At 39.8% G+C, this 22,153-nt stretch overlaps 1 protein-coding gene across 7 annotated transcripts in view; it reads left to right on the top strand.

Moving 5' to 3' along the window:
* The window catches only part of JAK1 (Janus kinase 1), a 172,694-nt gene that overhangs the window by 44,210 nt on the left and 106,331 nt on the right, over positions 1 to 22,153 (top strand). The gene's annotated exons all lie outside the window — the stretch shown is intronic.

Below are 22,153 nucleotides of genomic sequence, written 5' to 3'. Positions count from 1 at the left end.
AATTGTGAGCATGGTCTGTGAGTTCTGTATAGGCATTGCAGGGAATTATCAAACCCAGTAGAGAGTGCTGTGGGAGGGACATTGGTGTCAGAATTAGGGAAGATGAGGGAGAGAAGAGGCTTGTCTGGCCTCCACCTCATGGGAATCAGCCTTGCATCGTTGATCTTCATTCTCCTTCCCCTTTGTCAGTTTGGAGGAGGTCAGACACTGCCTCCAAGCCATTTTTACAGGTACGTGGTGGGTGAATGAAAGGTTTTTCCTAACTCTCTACTGTTGGACATATATATTGTTTGTTTTTTTCTACTGTAAATAATCCTGTTACATACATCTTTGTGTATCCATTTTTGTGTACTTTTCCGATAGTTTCAGTAGGACACTGTGGGTGATATTGTTGTCTGAAAGTTTTTCACATTAAGATTTTGAATACTTACCTATGCCATATTTTAAAAAACACACATTGTACTTTAAGGAAAACAGTATAAATCTGCCCACTTGGTTTTCTAGGACAGTAAGTTTTGTAGGTTCCTTGGCGGATATTCAGCCGTGGGAACTACAGGGTGCCTGAGCATGTTTCAAATAGTTATTTTCCCCAGAGCACCATAAACATTTTGGGCTGCTAGCTTTCAAGATTTGCTCTGGAGTTAATGAGGTGGAGGCCACCTTAATGGCTGGAAGATAGTCTTGGGGAAGAGATAAACTTTGTCATTTTGTGTAACTTTATCAGGTGCGTTGCAGTGAGCCTTGAAAACCTTTCCAAGTAAAATAGGGTCTTTTATCTTCCTTATTATTAAAATGCTGGCTGCTAGTCTTTCATGATAGAGAAGCCCAAGAGCAATTTTGGAAGATGAATGTTGTGCTGACTAGTGGGTATAAAGATTTCACACAGATAGTATTCTCAGTGTTCTGAAGTTATTTTTTTGGTCAGCTCTGCTACAGTGAGATCAACAAAGCCAGTTTATCTCTGCAAAGACTTGTGACAACAAGCCTCTAACTACACTCCCTGGGGAGCACAGTTCACGTTCTAGATTTTGCTTTGGGCGTCTCTGTGCAGCTCTTTATGCTGTGAACCCTTCAGATGCTAGCTATATGAAACTGGTTTGACGTTAATTCCTAGCATGATGATTTTTTAGGTCTCTTCTTTGCATTAAGTCAGATAAAGACTGCAGAACCTAACACCATGCTGGGCACAAAGTCAATGTCGACTCCCTTCTCTCTCATTTTTCCTCTGTGCTTCCTGTTTCGTGAGTCAGTATACCTAGATGGTCAGTACACATTTATCGATTAGATTTTGATTTAATAAGGTTTAAACCTTGTCAATAATTAGTGAAAAACCAAACCAAGGGAACCTGTAGGGAATACAACATCACATGGAAGATCTGGACAAAGGTGAAGTTCTTTAAATAAAGGCATAAGATCTTTAGATAAGGAATCTTACCCGCACATTATCCTCCTGTTCTTAAGTGTCAGAATGTTTCACCCAAAACATCAATTTCAAGGTGATATTTAGGCTCTTTGTGCTATGTTATACCTCAGGTAATTTTGTCGTTGTATGTGCCGTTGAGTCAATTCCAACTCATAGCGACTCTTAAGAACAGGATATAACTGCCCCATAGGGGTTCCTAGGCTGAAGTTTTTTTCAGGAGCAGATTGCTACTTCTTTTCTCCCATGGCGCAGTGGGATGGATTCAAACTGCCAATCCTCACATTTGCAGCTGAGAGCGTAACCATTCCATCACCAGCACTCCTTTCAGGTAATTTGGAAAGCTTTTTATATCTGAATTTTTCTATTTCCAATATAAACCTTTTATTCATTGTGTATCTCTCCCACTATATGTAATATAGTGTAGATTTAAACTGATAATGATTTTTAAAACTTTTTTTTATTTCAGAAATGTACTAATAGTAATTTATCCTAACAAAGTAATGTATTTGCCAGCTGGAAAGGTAAGGATGTTAAATTTGAAATTGTACTCACTGAATTAAGGAGTTAAGTACCACTGAGCCCTGGTGGTGCAGTGGTTAAAGCATCCGTCTGTTAACTGCAAGGTCAGCAGTTTGAACCTACCAGATGTGGCAGTTTGCTTTGGTAAACATTTACAGCCTTAGAAACCCTGTGGGGCAGTTGTACTCTGTCCTCTACAGTCACTATGAGTTGGAATCGACTCAATGACAGTGAGTTTCATTTGGTTCGTGCTAGTAAAGGGATATGATGCTGCAGATATAATTCTGAAAGGATCTATAGAGAGAGTTCCGGGAGCCATCGCCAATTAGTGAAAATTACTTTTCTATCGAATGTCCGTTTGGTTCTCTTTCAGTGGCTTACGCAAAAAAGAAAAAAAAAAAGGGCATTGGAGGATTTATTGGCCCATGTAACAGAGGTGTCTTTGTGGGGCCGAGTACAGTGGTTTCAGGTGTGACTGAGTCCATGAACTCCAGTGATATCAAGGCTTTCTCCCTTTGTTAGGAATACTGCTTGTTTCTGCTTCTCTGTCATTGGTCCTATTTCTTGCCACAATTAAATTCTTCCCAAATGTTTTACAAAAGAGCAACTGGCTGCCCCAAGATAATCTTATAGCTTCCATTTATCAGATCTCATTGAAGAACTCTTGCTTGGGTCACCCCTTGGAACCTAGAGAGGGACAATGGTTGGTCAGGCCTGGGGTCAGGCTAGACACTGTGATTGGTGGTCCTAATAGAACCTCATGGAATCAGAGGTTTCTGGACAGATAAAAACAACAATGTTAACATCTTGATTGGCAGTTTTTTTAGACAGCTCTAACTCAGACAGGTCCAAAACTAAGCTCATCTTTATCCTTAAAACCTGCCCTTCTTCTTATATCTGATTACCAGCCAGATACTGGAACTTGTTTTGACTCATCTCATGGACTGTTAGTTGCCAACAACAATGAACAACAACCCATTGCAGTCGAGGTGATCCCTACTCATAGCAGCACCACAGGACAGAGTAGAACTGCCCCATAGGGTTCCCAGGGAGCAGCTGGTGGATTCAAACTGCTGACCAAAAGGCTCTTAGCCACTGTGCCACCAAGCTCAGTTGATTTTTAGCTCCCAAACATCTGTTTAATCCAATTTTCCTCTGAGTGCATTTGTTCTTGATAAAGAGTTTCATGGTCAGATAAGTTTGGGAAATGCTGGGATACTGCTTAGTTATCCTCTTCTTGGAGAACCAAAATATACGTTAACATACTGAAGTCTGCCTTGGGTTATCCAAAGTTACCTTGATCAACCCTTTTCCAAATATATATGCTCATGGAACCATCCTTTCACTTAATACTTACTAAAATGAAATTCAATTTGAGAAACACAGCTCTAGCCCATCCTTGACTTTGCATCCCCATTTCTTAGGTTTCATCTCTTGCCTGGATGATAGCCTAAACTTCTGAAATCAGGGGTTTTTCATCTTTTTTTGTGCCATCGATCTCTTTAACACTGTTGAAGCCTATAAACCTTCTCTTAGAAAAATGTTTTGAGCACATAAAAGTAAATGCGTGATGATTATACATTATTCACTGATTTGCTGGAGAAGACCTGTCCTGGTTCATCTTCATCTCTGTACACAAGAAATGCCATGTGGGGAGACAATATTGTATGGTGCTAAGAGTATGGGCAGTGGAGTTAGGACAGTCTGTGTGACAAGCTATTTAACTTTTCTGTCTCAGTTCACTCACCCGTAAGATGTGGATAATAGTGCCTACCTCATAGGGTTGTTATAAGAGTTAAATAAATCCTTATATCTAAAGTACTTCATACAGTGATTGCTATATACAAGTGCTTGATAAATGTTAACTGCTATTTCTTTCCCCCTTCCCTCCTTGGCAGCATCATGTTTATCATCTTATGCAAAAGATGATTTACAATTCCTGTCAAGTTCATTTTTCAGGCTTTTGTGTGCATTTCCATAGTTAAATGCTCAAAGAAGGAAAAAACGCATTTGATATTCGTCCCTATAATTGACTTTTTGCACCCAGTAAATGGAAAATATAGAACATCCTTTTGTTAGTGCAGAATGGTTACTTAACAAGCATCTACTCTCAAAACCTAGAAAACAGAGGATATTAGAGTAAACACTGTGGAAGGAAGTGTGGTTGTGGGTAAATGGCTGACTTAGGGGATTTTTCATTTTACTGAGGCTTAAATATTTTCCTTTGATAATTTCAGCAGGTAAGAGCATGTGAGTTCCAGTCATAGCCCTGTGACTCTGGGCAAGTTACTTACTACCTCACCAGCCACCACTTATTTCTGTGAAGAAATGGGGCTGGTTATTACCTACTCCTAGGGTTAATTTGAGTCTTAATGAGATACCATACAGAACACATAGCCAGTGTCTGGCCTGTGGTAGGCTGTCGGAAAATGGCTTCCTTCCCTTCCTCTCATTTCAAGGGAGTAGAAGAGGATCCCTGTGTAATCTGTTTCTCAACTCTAATGCTCTTCCTGCCGTGGGGGGCAAATCTCCTCCTTATACTTACTTGGCAAGCATTTTTTAACTGTTTACTTTATGATTGCTATGTTTTTATTTTGTTTGGCATGAGTGATGTATTCACATGGTTCAGAGAGCAAACAATATAACAAGGAACAAATTTTGAGAAGACTTGCTCCCATCCTTCTCCCTGTCAGCCTCCTTCCCCACCTCCTTAGGAGTCCTCCTCTGTTAGTTTCTGGTATCTTTCCAGTGTTCCTTCATTCAGATAAAATTAATACAAATATATTTATTTCTTCCACCCATTTCTATACAAAAGGTAGCATATTCTATATATTATTCTACACTTTTCCTTTTTTAGTTTGCAGTGTATCTTCCTCTCTTTCCATATCAGGACATAGAATATTTCCTGATCGGTATATATTTGTGTGTGTATGTGTGTGTATTTGTTAACTTGTTTATTTGTTACAGCTACAGAGCGTTCCGTAGTGTGAATGTACCGTGGTTTATTAAATCAGTCATGGTTCATGGACATTTGGTTGGTTTCTGCACTATTTCTGTTACAGACAGTGCTTCGTATGTCCAAGGTTGGATGAATTCCTAGAAGTGGGCTTGTTGGGTCAAAAGGTAAATACATTTATAATTTTCATTAATATTGTAAATGGCTGTTTATGAGGTTTGTACCATTTTGCATTCATTGGCATTGACTGATTGATCGCAAACAGCTTGCACTTCTCCCTTTACATCTTCTTTTCAGCTGCCATCTTGTTAATGTACAGGGAGTTGTTCAAGTGAAGGTGACCCCTCCTTGTCTTTTCCAAGTGGCAGTGTTAAGTCCATTGTTTTCTAAGCTGACGTCCGGTGGGTTGTAGGGTAATAGCATGGTGTGAAAACAGGCATTCTACCAATCCTGATCCACTCTTGTCCCTGTCTTGGGATTTGTTGTGTGCCTGAGGTGCCAAGTGGGTCTTGGGGAAAATCAGTTGCACTATACATAAAAGCGTTATTGGCTGCTGTCTCCCTTCCTTGGAAGTTGTTATTGTTGTTTTAGAAGTTATGCTCACTGTTTTTTTTTTTCTTTTTTTTTCCTGAAAGTGTCTCGTAATTACTGAAGATTTAGGAGACAGAGAAAAGAAAAGAAAAATCACTTGGGATTCCACAGCTATTGTTAATGTTTTGATGAATATCCTCTCGGTCTTATTTTTAGCACTATAAGTCATATTCATAAACTACATGATGTTTTTTTATAACCTTTTTCATTTACTAGTGTGTCATGAATATTGTTCCATCTTCCAGTAATCATAAAAATAAATACATAAATATATTTTTGGTCTAGAATTCTATTGTATGGCTTTACCATGATTCTGTGCTCCTGGATAAACATTTAGGATTTTTTGTTAGTCATTTCAAAAACGCTGTGGTGAAGATCTTTGTAGCTAAATCTTGTATGTTATTATTTGCTTAGAATAAATTCCCAGAAGTGGAATTGCTCGGTCAAAGAACACGCACAGATTGCTCTTCAGAAATGATATATTATCACTTATCATTATCATTCCTAAATGAGAATATCTGTTTTATCACACTTAATCAGTTGTGGATTTATGTATTTTTTAAGTTTGCCAGTTTGTTAGTAAAAATGGTAAATCTGTATTTTACTCTGTAGATATTTAGTTACTACTACATTTAACCTCCCCCACCTCCCATGTTTAAGAACGTGCATTTGTAGTGGTTAAGTGCTACAGCTGCTAACCAAGAAGTTGGCAGTTCAAATCCGCCAGGCACTCCTTGCAAACTCTATGGGGCAGTTCTATTCTGTCCTATAGGGTCGCTATGAGTCGGAATTGACTTGAGGGCAGTGGGTTGGGTTTGGTTTGGTTTTTGGTGTAATGTTGATTATTATGTTCGTATTTTTTTTTTTATGGGAGTAGTTTCTTTTTGGATTTTTTCTAATTCTGGATCATTCTCATATTTGTCAATGTCCACTTTCCAGTAAAAGACACCAAGCTGACACAGTTGCTACAGGCCTGACCAGGCAGCTGGGCTTAGATGGTAGGGTTTCCCCTGGTTGTCTGTAGACCATGCTCCCACCATCTTCCTGGCCTCCACTGGAGAACACCTACAAGTCCTGGGGCACTGCCAGGAACGCTGACCTTGGGCTTTTCATTTGGTTTTTAGACTTAGACATTTCCACTAAATTTAAAGAGTCAGGTACCTGGGTTCATGTTAGGAATGTGGTAGTAACTGACTTTGAGACCACAGTTGAGTCCCTTCATGCCACTGAGCTTTGATTTCTTCATATGCAAAATGAAGCTCCTTTGCAGGTGCTGGAGGGAGAAGGTTGTATCACAGCTTTAAGGCCCCAATTTCAGTCCCAGTTTCTCTAATGTGAGGACTTTGTATTCTAAAGGAATTCGAAAGGAAGGCAGTTCTTTGTATTCTAGCCATGAGAAGTCAGTATTCTAACCATGGGAAATCTGAATTAATTTTTGGCTTAATTATTTTATTTTTTTGTTGCTAAAATATTTAGTTGGTCAAGACAAATGATCTTCATCTTACCTTTCATTTTTACTTATCTGAGTAATAAACAGATGGGCCCCAAATGAAATAATTTCCAGTCATGTTTTCGCAGTCTATATTTAACAGTGTTTCCGTAGATCTAAAGAATGATTTTTTTTCAAGTGTAAATGCAAGTTACAGTAAAATCTTGGCTCTTTTGAACACTTAGGGGGTGAATCATTTTGGGATAACCAAGTGTTCTAAATGGGTGACAGTTTATTTTTATACTCACCATATTTTACACACTTGAACTGTTTTGAAGGAAAAGTTTGAACATATATTTGCTCTGTCCATGCATTGAGAGGAAACACTGGTGGCGTAGCGGTTAAGTGTGACGGCCGCTAACCGAGAGGTTGGCAGTTTGAATCCACCAGGCGGTCTTTGGAAACTCTGTGGGGCAGTTATACTCTGTCCTATAGGGTTGCTATCTATGAGTCGGAATCGACTCGATGGCAGTAGGTTTGGTTTTTGATTTGTGTGCACTGAGATGACTGAATATAATTTATTTTTTATTAATCAGGTTCTCTTATGAACATAAGTTGTGCTGAAGACTGTGCTTATAGGGACATAGCATGGATTAGAGTAGAAAGATCTAGGTTTAAATTTAGGTTTTACTATTTTTTGACTCTTGTCTTGGAACAATAAACCTCTCTTAATCTCACTTTCCTCATTTTTTAAGAAATTGAGATCGAAACACCTGTTACAAGATAAGCCTTTCGTAAATGACAGCTTATGATTATTATTATAGGAATGTCCTCCAGGGGCTATTGGTGTGTGTGTGTGTATATGTATGTATGTGTTTTATATATATATATATAGCACACATACTGTATTTGTGCTGTACTAACTGGAATTCTTGTGCTGTCTGTAGTTTTTCTGGCAATTTCCCTGTTTTCACTTCTTAAAGCTATCAGTGTACATGTGTACAGGGCCTCCTGTTCTCATAGGCTTTACAAGCTTTTTGGTATCTAATTACTCTTATTTTGTACACAGTTCTAAATGAAAAGGCTTGGCAACAAGTAATGTTTGTGAATATTTATGTGGAATTTCAGCAGCATTTCCTGTGGTAAGCTCATATTTTATGTGTGCTTTAAAACAGTGAAGCTTAGCATTATTAAAATATGCATGCTGGTCTTTATTCAGAGAGGAATAGTACAGAGCCACCCAGTAGAGGAATACATGGTTTATGGTGCTTTTCATTTTCCCTCTTTGGCTCTCCTTTTTATTGAAATGTGGCACTCATACTCTAGTGGAGTAATACCATCTGAGTCTCAGACTGCAGATTGAAACCATGTGGCTTTCAGTGAGTTTTTTTTAAGTTTTGTATGGGGATTATATCCATGACCATGATCTAATAAATACACATCTACTGTGTGCCAGGGGAGTCCACAGTGGTGTTGCCATGAGTTGAAATTTACTCAATGGCAGCTAGATTTTTTTTTTTTTTTTTAATGTGCCAGATAATAGTATTGACCAAATTTAACTCTTGAACAACTTCTCTGCATTGGTTAGAATTATCCCCCCCCCCCTTTTTTTTAAATTGTGCTTTAGTTGAAAGTTTATAGCTGAAGTTAAGTATCCCAATTTAAAGACGAGGATATGCAAGATTAGAGAAATTAAGTATCGTATTCATTTTATAAATGAGTAACTTGTGTCTGACGTTAAAACTTACTATTTTTTTTAACCACTAAACCATGTTACCTGCTTAGCTCCAAACTTCTACAAACGGCGAAGTTCTTGTGAACTTGGGTCGATGTATTAGAGTTGGATGGGCTAGATGCTTATCCTTCCTCCCTTGTCCTATGTAATGGGTAGTCAGCTGACATCTGCTATTCCCAGCCGTGGTCACCCTTGGAGATGTGTGTTGTATACACATGTATACATTCACGCACAGATCTTTTGCTTGCGAAATTACCTGACATCGTCCTTCCGTGTAGGATATCACTGCCCTGGAAAAAGAGGCTTGGTGGTGGCCAGAACAGCGTGGCCACAGGGGCAAGGATGTCTTTAGAGCAAAATATATTATCAACATTTAGACAGTAGCGTTCTTAAATTTGAGAGTCAACAGAGTCCCTATGAAAAGAATACTAGGTGATTCTTCAATTTAATTCAATTAAATACTTATTAAATTAAATATTAAATCAGTTATTACATTGAATAATGTTAAGAATGCCAAGGGAAAGGAAATACCCATGACTATCTTTGGGAGCCCTAGGAAGCATGTCCTCAGTCAATATGGTGTTGCCATCTTTCCCATCACATCCTTGTGTAGACAAAATATTACGAAGAGAGACTTCATGGGGACACATTAGTTTCTCGGCTTCTTTTGCAATGAACTCTACCAGCCGAGACACATGAAAGTACATTGTTCTGGTTTTAAGAAGGAATTTACTTACTAGTTTCATTTAGAGTTGGTACTATTTTGAGGTTTATAAATGGTTCTGGTGTTGAGAGAAATAGAGAAGAGAAAGAGGTCTGGTACTCAGGGAAGTGGTGTGACAAATTAAGCTGAAATATGGCCATTAAACTCAAGCTAATTTTTTTTTAATCAGATCATCTGTGCATCTTGATATAAGGCTGATGATCTTGGTCCAAGCCTTCACTTAGTTCATGTAATAACATGGAATCAAGGGCTCTGAGAAGACCAAGTACTTCTGGATATTTTCTCTAGTGAGACATAGTTAATAGACCAGGGAAAGATTCTGCCATTTCACTGTTACTGGGCCAGTTATTGAAAAGAGCCTTGCTGTTGTTAATCGGGGGTAGGGGGAGTGGGGAGACATAAAATCGCATTGTTTGTTAGGTGCCATTGAGTTGCTTCTGACTCATAGCAACCTGATATACAGCAGAATGAAACCCTGCCCAGTCCTGTGCCATCCTCACAATCGTTGCTATGTTTGAGCCCACGGTTGCAGCCGCTATGTCAGTCCGTCTCATTGAGGGTCTTCCTCTTTTTTGCTGACCGTCTTCTTTACCAAGCATGATATCTTTCTCCAGGGACTGGTCCCTCTGGATAACATGTCCAAATTATGTGAGATGAAGTCTTGCCATCTTCACTTCTAAGGAGCATTCTGGCTATACTTCTTCCAAGATAGATTTGCTCATTATTCTGGCAGGCCACGGCTTATTCAGTATTCTTCGTCAACACCATACTTCAAATGCGTCAGTTCTTTTTTGGTCTTCCTTATTCATTGTCCAGCTTTCACATGTATATGATGCCGTTGAAAATGTCACCACTTGGGTCAGGTGCATCTTAGTCCTCAGAGTGACACCTTTGTTTTTAAATACTCTAAAGGAGTCTTTTGCAGCAAATTTGCCAGATGCAATACGTTGTTTGATTTCTTGACTGCTGTTTCCATCGCATTGATTGTGGATCCAAGTAAAATGAAATCCTCGGATCTTCAATAATGTCAATAATTTAAGATGGCACAATAACCAATATTTTCTCCATTTGTCATGATGTTGCTTATTGGTGCCATTATGAGGATTTTTGTTTTCATTATGTTGAGGTGTATACTATACTGAAGGCTGTGGTCTTTGGTCTTCATCAGTAAGTGTTTGAAGTCCTCTTCACTTTCAGCAAGCAAGGTTGTGTCATCTGCATATAGCAGGTTGTTAGTGAGCCTTCCTCCAATCTTGATGCCACATGCTTCTTCATACAGTCCAGCTTCTTAGATTATTTGCTCAGCATAGTTTAAATAAGTATGGTGAAAAGATACAACCCTGATGCACACCTTTCCTGATTTTAATTCCATGCAGTATTTCCTTGTTCTGTTTGAACAAATGCCTCTTGGTCTATGTGCAGGTTCTACATGAGCAGAATTAAATGTTCTGGAATTACCATTCTTTGCAATGTCATTCATAATTTGTTATGATCCACACAGTTGAATGCCTTTGCATAGTCAATAAAACACAGGTATACACTTTTCTGTTATTCTCTACTTTCAGCCAAGATCCATCTGACATCAGCAGTGATATCCCTTGTTCCACATCCTTTTCTGAAAGCTACTTGAATTTCTGGCAGTTCCCTGTAGATATACTGTTGTAACCATTTTGGAATTACCTTCATCAAAATTTTACTGCACGTGATATTAATGATATTGCTTGGTAATTTCCACGTTCTGTTGGATCACCTTTCTTTGGAACGGGCACAAATATGGAAGGAAATTAAAACAAGTCCATGAGAGCCAAAGTATGACCTTGAGTACAGAGGAAAAAAAAAAAAATTTTTTTTTTTTTTTTAATCTCACCTGAATTTAGAGACCATCTTAAGAATAGATTTGATGCACTGGACTCTAAAGACTGAACACCAGACAAGTTGTGGAATGACATCAAGAACATCATACACGAAAAAAGGAAAAGGTCATTAAATTTTAGACAGGAAAGAAAGAAAAGACCAAGATGGATATCAGAGGAGACTCTAAAGTTTGCTTTTGAACATAGAGTAGCTAAAGCAAATGAAAGAAATGATGAAATAAAAGACCTGAACAGAAGATTTCAAAAGGCAGCTTGAGAAGACAAAGTATTATAATGAAATGTACAAAGACCTGGAGTTAAAAAACCAAAAGGGAAGAACATGCTTGGCACTTCTCAAGCTGAAAGATTTGAAGAAAAAATTCAAGCCTTGAGCTGTAATACTGAAGCATGCAATGGGAAAAATATTGAATGATACAGGAAGCATCAAAAGAAGATGGAATGAATACACGGAGTCACTGTACCCAAAAGAACTGGCCGACGTTCAGTCATTTCAGGAGGTAGTATATGATTAAGAACTGATGGTATTGAAGGAAGAAGTCCAAGCTGCACTGAAGGCACTGGTGAAAAACAAGGCTCCAGGAATTGATGGCATACCAATTGAGATGTTTCAGCAAATAGATGCTGAAAACACTCACTTATCTATGCCAAGAAATTTGGAAGACCAGCTACCTGTCCAACTGACTGGAAAAGATCCGTAAAATCAATTAGTTCATCTAAAAGATTTGATTAAAGCTTTTTTTTTTAAACCTAAAAGACTATTTATGTGTCTTTGCATAATTAAACTTAGAAAAAATTTTTTTAAATAAGTGTAGATTCACTGGAAGTTGTCAAGAAAGTACAGAAAGGTTCTGTGTTGTATAGTTGCACTTTAACATAAGTGATATATTTCTAACTTTTAATGCTTTTAGATTTACTGAAAAACTAACAAAGAGAAAAGATGCTTGGTGTTGGGTCTTTGAAACTTCTTTTGGAATTAGTTTTCTTAATGACTCCAGGTACAGCTGGAATAATGGTTTAAGTGCAGATGGTGCTGTTCAGGACTGTGTGTCATGAGCAGGAGGTGGTTTCCTGGAAGCCAGAGGTGCCATTAGAAGGAGAGGAGTGGCTGTGGAGTTCTTTGGTCACTGTGGCTTGGGCCTGTTGAACCTTTGTGCTTCCTGTAGGTACTTGGGGTTTTGCAAATTGTCCTGGTAGCCCTGGAGCTATAGCTGTCAAAGTAACAGGTGGTGGCTGGGAGCCAGATTGGCAGCTGATCAGTTCCCCAAATAGCCAGTGTTGCTCAACCTTCACAAGGTCCTGCAGACCAGACTGGGGGTGGGGAAGATTAGCCTCACACAGATATTTGATCCTTTTTTAAAAACAGTGGTTTGAAGGATTTTCTGTAAGTGACCTGAGCTTCTTTAGGCATTTAAGATGATTTAAAATACACCGCTTTGCATTCTTACCATACCTGTTTGATTTAACCATATGAAATTGTCACTGTTATAGGGTTAAAAAAAAAAAAACAAAACCAAACATTAGCAATTACATGTGGTTCAACCTGATATTCTGCTGCCACATTGAAAATTCTCATAAATATGGAATAGCATGTTTTCAAGGAAACATTGGCTTTACTTTTTCACCTCTGGAGGAAATATAGCACTTACCATGCTCTAAACGGAAACCCTGGTGGCATAGTGGTTAAGAGCTATGGCTGCTAACCAAAAAGTCATGAGTTTGAATCCACCAGGTGCTCCTTGGAAACCCTATGGGGCAGTTCTACTCTGTCTTATAGGGTCGCTATGAGTTGGAATCAACTCGACGGCAACGGGTTTGGATTTTTTGATTTGGTGCTCTAAATAGGTTAACTTAATCCTTGTAAGAGTCCTGTGAGATAGGTCCTAGTATTTTCCCTTTTTTTAAGGTCACAGCTGGGTGCATACCCCGGGAGTTGAGTCACGAAGCTGTACTGTTTCTCAGCACTGCTGTTTGGCCCCACCTCTCCAGTCATAGTTGTGAAAGTCCTGAGTGTCTGGGCAGGTGATGGGCAAGTGACATGAGATACTTCTCTTTGAGTTCATGGGAAAAATAACTCAATTTTTCCTGAAATTTAATTAATTCTTCCCCAATAAAAGAGTTTTAGGTACTTACAAGGAATATTGTTTTTATGGTACCTGCCAATTCTTATTTTACTGCCTTGGAGGGTACAGTGTGAAATTTTATTCTCATCCTAAATATTAAATATTCTTTCAGTCTTTGGGCCTCTGAAACTGAAGGTAAGGGTAAAGACTTGTTGACCTGTATAATGAAAGTAAGTACTGTTACTGCCTTGGAAGAAGAGTATTTGTTTTGTAGAGTCTATTCCAACCTCAAAATCCTGTAGTTCTCTAATAAACCCCGCCTCTTCGGTGTTGTCTAACCTCTTTGATCTTGAACAAGAAAGGAAAGGAAACGACTCTGCCCCGACAGAGTTCTATTTAGAAATTATTCATTGGCCTTTTGCTTGCTGAATCCCACCCATGTTGATATTGGTGGAGCTAGGCTGGGAGCAAGGAGACTAGATCCCAACAGGAGCTCTGTGAAGTGGAAAGGGACAGGGGTGTGTCCTTGGTCCGTCTGTTTCTGGGGCAGCTGTCCTAGGTATTGAGACATATGCAGGTCTGTTCTAGGACAGTTCTACTGGATTATGTCAAGCTGTACTCCAGCCTTTCCTGATTTATTTGTATATCAGTTATGGCTCCAACATACACGGGACAAAGTTATAAAGGCTAACACAGTGGTTTTCCAGGGACTTTCTCTCTCCCTCTCCCTCTCCTTTAGCATCAGAGACAAGCCATTGCAGTTGTGAGCAATTATGTTATTAGCATCTTAGGTATTCTGTCACAGCAGGAAAGGCCGGACAAACAGCTAGTGGCTGCCAGAGACTGAGATGATGTCCCATGCAGTCTGAGTCAGAGGAAAGAACAGGTTGTCAGAGAATTGGTCTAAAATGCATTAGTGATAAGTCTTCTTGGTTTCATCCTCTGATGGAAAGTAGAAGGAAAAGGCCAGAAATCTATTTTGTAAGCATTTTTCAACACCCTCTGAGTCTGGTGCTTTATGTTTTGGCCACAGTGGATGTGAGATTGGAAACCAGTTCTTACGGGGATTCAGATTGCCCTAATGTTAAATCATTTGTATAGCCTAAATGATCTGGGGGTATTGTAATGAGAACACCCTAGAAGTCCTTTACATATAATATCTGCTTTTGCAGAAAAGTCAGCGAAAGGATTAAAAAATTTTCATGAGAGGTTTTGAGGATTGAATGACTCCTAAAAACAGAGTGTGGTGCTGGTGGACATTTAAAATAAAGAGTACTAAATACTGTTGAGTAGGTATAATTGTGTTATATGTTTTGTACCTTGTAGTTACGCCAACTGCCACTCATCTGTCAGTTTGTCATACTATGGTGGCTTACGTGTTGCTGTGGTGCTGGAAGCTATGCTACAGGTATTTCAAATACCAGCAGGGTAACCCACGGTGGACAGGTTTCAGTAGAGCTTCCAGACTAAGACTAGGAAGAAGGACCTGGTGATCTACTTCTGAGAAGTAGATCTAAAAAGCCAGTCGGAACTTTATGAATAGCAGCAAAACATTGATGTGCTGGAAGATGAGCTCCTCGGGTTGGAAGATGCTCAAAATAAGACCTGGGAAAACTACGCCCTCAAAGTAGGGTTGACCTTAATGACATGGATGGAGTAAAGCTTTTGGGACCTTCATTTGCTGATGTGGCACAACTCAAAATGAGAAGAAACGGCTGCAAACATCCATTAATAATTGAAACGTGGAATCTATGAAGTATAAATCTAGGAAAATTGAAAGTTGTAAAAAATGAAATGGGATACTTGAAGATCGATATCCCAGGCATTAGTGAGCTGAAGTGGACTAGTATTGCCCATTTTGAATTGGACAATTATATGGCCTGCTATGCTGGCAGTGACAAATTGAAGAGGAACAGCATCACATTCCTTGTCAAAAGGAACATTTCAAGATCTAGCCTGTGTCCTGAAGTGTAGGAGCCCTGGTGACACAGTGGTTAAGAGCTTGGTTGCTAACCAAAGGATTGGCAGTTTGAATTCACCAGCCGCCCCTTGGAAACTCTATGCGGCAGTTCTACTCTGTCCTATAGAACCATTATAGGGTCACTATGAGTTGAAGTTGCGTGGACAGCAATAGGTTTGGTTGTTTTGGTTTGATCCTGAAATACAGTTCTGTCAGTGGTAGAATATCCATAGGCCTACAAGGAAGACCAGTTAATATGTTTATTATTCAAATTTATACACAAACCACTAATGCCAAAGATGAAAAAATTAAAGATTTTTACTAACTTCGTCAGTCTGAAATTGATCAAGCGTGCAATTAAGATGCATGGATAATTATTGGTGATTAGAATGCGAAAGGTGGAAACAAAAAAAGATGAGTAGCTGGAAAATATTGCCTTGATGATAGAAATGATGCTGGAGGTCACATGATAGGATTTTGCAACACCAGCGACTTATTCAATGGAAATGTCTATTTTCAACAACATAAACCTTGACTATACACTTGGACCTTGCCAGATGGAATACGCAGGAAACAAATTGACTACATCTGTGGAAAGAGACAATGGAGAAGCTCAATATCATCAGTCAGAGCAAGGCCAGCGGTGGACTGTGGAACAGACCATCAATTTGTCATATGTAAGTTCAAGTTGAAGCTGAAGAAAATTAGAACAAGTCCACGAGAGCCAAAGTACGACCTTGAGTATTTATCATCTAAAATTGGAGACCATTTCAAGGATAGATTTGCTGCATTGGACACTAATGATCAAAGACCAGATGAGTTGTGGAATGACATCAAGGACATCATACATGAAGAAAGCAAGAGGTCATGAAAAAGACAGGAAAGAAAGAAAAGAGCCTCTCAAACTTAGCTCTTGAATGTAGAATAGATAAAGCTAATAGAAGAAACGATATAAAAGAGCTGAACAGAAGATTTCAAAGGGTGGCTCTAGAAGACAGAGCAAAATATTATAACAAAATGTGTAAAGACCTAGAGTTAGAAAACCGAAAGGGAAGATCATGCTTGGCATTTCTCAAGCTGAAAGAACTGAAGAAAAAATTCAAGCCTCGAGTTGCAATATTGAAGGATTCTTTGGTCAAAATATTGAATGACACAAGAAACATCAAAAGAAGATAGAAGGAATACATAGAGTCACTGTACCAAAAAGAATTGGTCGATATGCAACCATTTCAGGAGATAGCGTATGATCAGGAACCGATGGTACTGAAGGAAGAAGTCTAAGCTGCACTGAAGGCATTGGAGGAAAAAAAAAAAGCTCCAGGAATTGATGGAATACCGGTTGAGATGTTTCAACAAACTAGTGCAATGCTGGATGCGCTCACTCATCTATGCCAAGAAATTTGGAAGACAGCTGCCTGACCAACCGACTGGAAGAGATCCGTATTTGTGCCCATTCCAAAGAAAGGCGATCCAACAGAATGCAGAAATTATCAAACAGTGTCATTAATATCACATGCAAGTAAAATTTTGCTGAAGATAATTCAAAAACGGTTGCAGCAGTACATTGACTGGGAACTACCAGAAATTCGAGTTGGATTCAGAAGACATGGAATGAAGAATATCTTTGCTGATGTCAGATGGATCTTGGCTGAAAGCAGAGAGTACCAGAAAGATACTTATCTGTGTTTTATTGACTATGCAAAGGCATTCGACTGTGTGGATCATAACAAATTGTGGATGACATTGCAAAGAATGGGAATTCCAGAATGCTTAATTGTGCTCATGGGGAACCTGCGCATGGACCAAGAGGCAGTCATTTGAACAGAACAAGGGGATACTGTATGGTTTAAAATCAGGAAAGGTGTGCATCAGGGTTGTATCCTTTCACCATACTTATTTAAGCTGTACGCTGAGCCAGTAATGCGAGAAAATGAACTATATGAAGAACAGGCATCAGGATTGGAGGAAGACTCATTAACAACCTGCGTTATGCAGATGACACAACCTTCCTTGCTGAAAATGAAGAGCACTTGAGGCACTTACTGATGAAGATTAAAGTCTGCAGCCTTCAGTATGGATTACACCCCAACATAAAGAAAACAAAAATCCTCACAACAGAACCAATGAGCAGTGTCATGATAAATGGAGAAAATATTGACGTTGTCTAGGATTTCATTTACTTGGATCCACAATCAGTGCCCATGGAAGCAACAGTCAAGAAATCAAACAACGTATTTCAGTGGGCAAATCTGCTGCAAAAGACCTCTTTAAAGTGTTCAAAAGCAGAGATGTCACTTTGAGGACTAAGGTGTGCCTGACCCACAAAAAAAAAAAAAATTTTTTTTTAGTCACCTCATGTGCATGTGAAAATTGGACGATGAATAAGGAAGACCAGAGAAGGATTGATGCCTTTGAATTATGGCATTGGCAAAGAATATTGAATATACCATGGACTGCCAGAAGAGTGAACAAATCTATCTTGGAAAAAGTAAAGCCAGAATGCTCCTTAGAAGCAAGGATAGCGAGACTTTGTCTCACGTACTTTGGACATATTATCCAGAAGGAGCAGTCCCTGGAGAAGGACATCATGCTGGGTACAATAGAGGGTCAGCGAAATAGAGGAAGACCCTCAATGAGATGGATTGACGTAGTGGCTGCAACAACGGCCTCAAGCATAACAATGATTGTGGGGATGGTGCAAGACCTGGCAGTGTTTTGTTCTGTTGTACAGAGGATCGCTATGAGTTGGAACAGAGTTGACAGCACCTAACAACAATAACATAGATTATAGGTATGGTGCCAACAAGGATGTACCAACAAGGGAGCAAGATGATCCTGATCGTTGAGGGAGGCATTAAGATACAGTGTGAAGACTGAGAGTTTTGGGGTTATAACTCAGTCCTCGATTTGGAGCTTGTGTGTCTTGGACAAATCATAAATGCTGTCTGAGGTTTTGGTTCCTCTATCTGGAGAATGGGTATCATACCATTACATGGCTGGCTTCTCAGTATTGAAGTCTCAGCTTATATGGCACCTATCACTTCCACCATCCTAATACTCTTTTAATGTTTTCATTGCACCTAGAACTATCTGAAGTTGTTGGTTACTTAATTTTTAAAAATCTTTTCACACCCGCTTGCCAAATAGAATGATAACGAAAGCAGGTAAGTTGTGTACCTTGTTCTTTACTGTGTCCACATAGTAGATGCTCAATAAAATTTTGTATAATGTAATAATAAATGGCCATCTGTCATGTAGTACTGCAGTTTACCAAACCCTGGCTTTTAGCAAGTGTTTAAAAACTGGTAAGAGTTTTGACCTTCTTCAAACATGGATGCAGATGTAATACAGCCCTTGAATTTGTAAAACTTACAGTTTAATTTGTTTGGTGATGTTAAATCCAAGGATGTCAGATGCATCTGCATTTGCATTCCCATTTCTATAGAGGAATTATGGGGAAAGTTCCCTTAGTCTTATTTTAGAGGGCGTGGGAAGTGGAGTAGTGCAGATCTCCGTAGCTGGGATTGGATTGGTCCACAATTAAATTGGTTTGAAAAGTTGATTGTGAATCTCCCTGCAAACTGATGTGGCCTTGGGAACTCTGGGTGTCCTGTGGTAGACATTCTTTCTTTTATTGAGCTCCTCCTATGGTCTAGGCACTGACGCTGAGATATAAAAATGAATAAAACACAGCCTCAGCCTGCAGTATAGTGTGGCAGGCACTAGCTACAACGCAGAGCAAGCTAAGGTTGTAACCAAAGTGTTTAACAAAGGACTGTGGGGGCACAGAGAAGAGAGCGACTAGGTTCGTCCCGGGAAGTCAGAAAGACTTCACAGGAAAGGTGAGGCATTTGAGGTGGATTGTTACAGCACGAGCTTAAATTCTTCAAGTCCAATAGATAGGGGAAGTTTTCAGAGACAACTTCAGAGGACGGAGCCTTGGAAACAGTTAGGGGTGAGGGACACTCCTGTGGGTCCATACCCTGAAATCCCTACCCATCTCATTTTGTAGCTGGAAAGCCAAGCAGACCCTCTCCCTCTTGTGTTGCCGTTGTGTTTTTGTTATTGTTCTATGGACTTATCATGCTGTAACCTCTGTTTTCAGTGATGCCTGGTGCCACGAGTGAAAAAATGACCCAGCCCTTCACTCCCTGGTTTCCCCTGGCTGTGGCTGCCTCCCACACTCCCCTTTCCCCATCTCAGAGCTGGGGCTAGCAGTTCTTGTAACCTTCAAAGGCAACCTCATACCTTGTACCTTTGTGTGATATATTGTGTCATTGTTAAGCAAGTTTCTCAGAGCTTGAGCTGGAAGACATTTGAGTGATGCTACCTGGGATTCCACTGAAATCCTTCCTTACTGGTCCCAATTGGTGACCAAGGATAGGGTTTGCTTTTGGTCCTTTCTCATCTCTTCCTTTGTTTTCTGGCTGTCGAGGTAACTTCCCTTCCTGTGGTTTGCTCGGCCTTTTTCTTTCTTTTTGTTCAGGACTCTGAGTGGTGTCTGGGTCACTTTCTGCCAGCTGCCCAATTCTAGAGGTAGACTTGAGTTAGGCCTCTGCTGTGTGTCTTATTAGTGTGTATGCATTACTTTATATAGTAATTGTATACTCTTTGTTGGTACTGTTGTTAGCTGCCATTGAGTAGGTTCCTGACTCATGGTGACCCCATGCTTCCTGGTCTGAGCCATCTCCATGACTGGTTGCAGTCAGACCATTGTGACCCATAGGGTTTTCACTGAATGATTTTCAGAAGTAGATCACCAGGCCTTTTTTCTTAGTCCATCTTAGTCTGGAAGTTCCCCTGAAACCCGTTCAGCATCCTAGCAGTACGCAAGCCTCCACTGACAGACAGCTGGTGGCTGAGCATGAGGGGCGCTGGCTAGAAGTGGAGGATGGGAATGAAACCCAGGTCTCCCACATGGAAGGTGAGAGTTCTGCCAGTATGAAGGCAAACTAAGGATTCTTTGAAAGCAAAAGCTACCTTTAGAGCAGCATGCTTGATGAAGCAGATAGATTGTGTTTTGAGGTGCCAGAAATATGTTGTTGCTAGGTGCTGTCAAGTTGGTTCTGACTCATAGTGACCCTATGTACAACAGAATGAAACACTGCCCGGTCCTGTGCCGTCCTCACTATCATCGTTAGGCTTGAGCCCATTGTTGCAACCACTGTGTCAGTCTATCTCACTGAGGGTCTTCCTCTTTTTTGCTGACCCTCTGCTTTACTAAGCCTGATGCCCTTATCCAGGAATATACTCTTGCCTTTTTTATACTCTCCATCCTGCTGTGTTGTCAGACAAGAAGATCCTTTGGAGTGAATTCTGGTACCTCAAGTTGTGGAGGCAGGCAGCGATAGAGCATCATGAGAGAGAAGGGCATCTAGTCTGCCCTTTGAATTTCTCTTGAAGAGCGAGCATCTGCACGTTGCACAGATCCCTGCAGGGAGAATGCAGGGCAGGAGGCGGGTAATTGTCCTGGGCATTGTGAAAACATATGTGAAACGCCTTTTGGGGATCCTGCTTCAAGGCAGTGTTGTGCAAGTACCTCAGAAATACCTGCATTTTCCTTGAAAACATGTATTAGAGGGGCATACGTCGCTCTTATGCAAAGATTACTCAGGGACTGAAAAATGTTGCGTTCACTGGTAGTTTTGCTGAGTTAGAAATTGGTCAAATCTGATGTCTGGCTGCTGGCCATTGTTATTAAAAATAGCTTTCTGAATCCAGGAATCTAGGGATGTAGCAGTTCAAAGCAGAGGGTCAGGAGCCTTGCCTTGTCTCTCTTCCCCAGGAAAAACCAAAAAAAGCCAAACCTGTTGCGGTCGAATCCATTCTGATTCTGACTCATAGCTGCCCTGTAGGGTGTGTTTTTGCATTGCTGTGGTACTTTGGGCAAGCTCCTTAGCTTCTTTGCAGCTGGTTTATTCATCTGTAAATTGGGGATAACAGTGGTACCTACCTCCTGAAATTGTTAAGGATGTAATGAGGTCAAATACTTGGCATGATGCGTGGTACATACAGCTAACACTGATGTAGGGTTTTACTTAGTTACTATTTTTTCCTGACTACTGTTCTTTCCTGTTTGAGGTTTCCTTAAGGTTCTGTACTCATTTTAAAAGCATAGCTTTTTCTGTGGCTTTAGGTTCCCTTGACAGTGGCTTAAGAACCTTTATTGAGAGAAAGACTCCTTGGCTCTTGGTAATTTTCTTAATTCTCTTCCCTTGCCCTTAGGGTGGTGCGCTAAGGGTGGTGCGCTAAGGAGGGTACTGCAGAGTCAGAGTCAATAGGGAACAGAGGTCGTGTGTAGTCACAGGCCCAAGCGCCAGCCAGCTTTTTAGTGGTTGGCACATAGTTGGGCCTCAGGATAATTGGATGAAGGGATTCATGATTATTTGAGTTTATCAATTTAAAAAATGCCTTAGTATTAGGGGAAGCTGAGCAAAGGTATATGGGGACTCTGTACTATCTTTAGGTCATCTGTGAATCTAAAATTATTTCAAAATAAAAATGTTTTCTAAAAAAGCCCCAGCAACAAAGTTGGTATGTAACACTGCTGTCACATAAAAAAAAATTTTTTTTTTTTTTTTTAACATAGTAGATGCTTAATAATTGCTTCTTGCATGCAAGAGTGAGTGAATAAGTTACGGTTTGAACCTGACTTTGATACTTACTAGCTTGGTGACCTTTGGCCAAATTATTTATGAGCCTTAGTTTTATTATTTAAAAAACAATATCATCTACCTCATAGGGCTGGTATAAGCATTAAATGAGATGCAGAGAACCTTACCAGAGCATCTAGCATATAATAAATGCTCCGAATGTAGCTGCTACTACTACTGCTACTATTATTGCTAGTTTTGGTATTTTGTTGCTTGGATATCTCTATTT

The sequence above is a fragment of the Elephas maximus genome, chromosome 3 (genome assembly GCF_024166365.1).
Source record: "Elephas maximus indicus isolate mEleMax1 chromosome 3, mEleMax1 primary haplotype, whole genome shotgun sequence".
Classification (NCBI taxonomy): Eukaryota; Metazoa; Chordata; class Mammalia; order Proboscidea; family Elephantidae; genus Elephas; species Elephas maximus.
This window is presented reverse-complemented; position numbering and strand designations above follow the sequence as displayed.